Source organism: Poecilia reticulata, linkage group LG3 (assembly GCF_000633615.1).
Source record: "Poecilia reticulata strain Guanapo linkage group LG3, Guppy_female_1.0+MT, whole genome shotgun sequence".
NCBI lineage: Eukaryota > Metazoa > Chordata > Actinopteri > Cyprinodontiformes > Poeciliidae > Poecilia > Poecilia reticulata.
Window position 1 is genome coordinate 9777595 of NC_024333.1, and position 2378 is coordinate 9779972.

A 2378-nucleotide genomic window follows, 5' to 3' on the forward strand; every position below is an offset into this window, starting at 1 on the left:
CTGTCTTTTAATCTGCCCTCAGGATGTTATCAGATCATCTCAGACAAATGGAGGTTCTGAACGCAGCACTTGATACATCTATATTTCATTCAGTGTTCAGGGATCATTTTAAAGCAATGTATAAAAGATCAAAAGTAAAGCTTAGAGAAGACCTTGAAAAACTTTCTATATGAGGTCTTAATACAGTTAATGTCCTGATAAAATGAATATGTATATGCATGTATGCATTTACTTTTTGATATCAAATCTTTACTTTCACTTAATTTGATATATGATGTGTCTCTCATTGTTTTCTAAAACCCAACCAAAGAGATAACTAGAAATATCCAGAAAAAACAACAACTTCTTTAGGATTAAAGCACAGCTTGAACTGTACAAAAACAACTGTATTGTCAAAGTTTGATTTAATCAGACCATTTTCCAGCAAGGGTAAAAAGTTTCACTTGTTTTTTCTTTCTACATAAACAATAATCAACAATAACCATTGTACTATCTGAACAATTATGCAGCAGTTAGTAAAGAAAGCAACGAATACCTCAATGTGCCACCAAGTTTTTATACCCCATAACGCTCGCAGACCCACGTTTTAAATAGTACCTGAATTCTCATTATCCATTTATCTCATTGTTAATGTTTTTTTTTTTTCATTATTCACATATTCTTTTTATCTAAGCAGCCATCATGTGATTGCTTTTGGCTCCATTTGTGCAGCTGAACACATTCGGCTTTGTGAAACGGTCAAGAGGAGCATAAAGACACTGTAAATGACTAAACGCTTCCGGATCTGAGGCTGGGAGCGTGTTCAGCACATCTGTGCATGAATAGCGCAGAGGGAGGAAAACCCGAGTGTCCTGCTTGTACATCCCTCACTCATTCTGCTCAGTTTGAGATCCATGCGGGTGTTGGTAAAAAAAAAAAAAAAACAGCCAAAGCGTTTCAGCTGTGTTATTTAATATTGCATATCTGCCATTAATAGAAGAAATTTAATTCTCTCTCTCTCTCTCTGAGAAAATTGTTCACTGTTTCACTTAAAGATTTTATGGAGAATTTTGTCCTGCGGACGGTTAGTCTGGCTTTCTACCACAGTCCAAAAAACAGCTTAAGTGGTCTTTTGTGAATTGTCATTAGTTGTGGATGAATAAATTTTCCAGGCTTTATTGAAAAGACACTCTGATTAAATAAGTAATCAGAGTGTGTCTGATTACTTATTTAGTGCTTTTACCATTCCAATGAATGAAGTTTTAATATTGATTGCATTGTCATAAGCTACAGCCATTTTGCTTTTGCAAATGGATAAAACTGATTATTTTTAGCATCCTATGCAAACCTTCAAACAGAAACAATCAGATTTTTATCTATGTTTAGAGTTCACATCAAAATGCATCTCTTTTAATTGCCTATTATTCCAAATTTTGTGTACTTTTAAAAAAATATTTGTAACATTTCAGAGATAAATTGTTGTTTTTTTCTGATCTGTAAGTTAATGTAGAGTTTGAAACCAAAACCACAGTAAAAGTCCAGTACAACTGAGATCTTGTCATGCTGAGGTTACTTTTGCTCCTCAGGTACCATTAATGCTAATGTCGGATTAGAGCCTGGTGCTCTGGGTAGCTCTAACCTGGCTGGACAGGTTAAGGAGCATCGGCCAGACCGAAGTGTGCGCTGGCTGAATTTTGTGAACTAAGCTTACATACAGCTAACATAAAAAAGAAAAGACACAAAACAGTGTTACAAAACCACAAAAAAAGGGACTTCTCCACGCGAGGAGCCACGGGGCCAACTCAGTTCTGTCAAGCGTGAAAATTAACATCGGCATATGGAACAAGGTGACATTACGCAAGGGAAGAGAGATCAGACGAGCAGCAGTTTAGATGAGAAACTTCAACCTTGCCTCGATATGAGAGGAATTAAAGAAATTGTAACATGGTGGACAGAGGAAACTGACTTAGCATGCCCAGGGGAATGGTAAGAAGGAACGAAAGCGAAGCTGACAGGGGAACCCGCAGGCAAGAAACTAGGCTATACTTGGATCCAGCAGGAGAGGAGGGCACAGGACTGGGATGGCTAAAGAACTGCTGTCAGTGACCCATTCTACAAGGAAGTAGATCCGCTGTTGACAATGGCTGAGGTATTTGGTTTATTTATGACCTCAGAAGAAATAGTTTCGGCTGACAGTAGAGTTGAGCTCCTAGTCTGAAGCTAAAAAATGTGCAAATTTCATTAATTGATTCTTCGACTGCCTTACATTTCCTTCAGGTACTTTCTCCGTTGTAGCGTTTGTGTGGAGAAGTATTGAAGTAGGTGGTGTTGGTCAACCAATCAGAATCAGACTTTAAAGAACATGTACGCAAACTTAAATAAAAAAAAAAACTTAAATT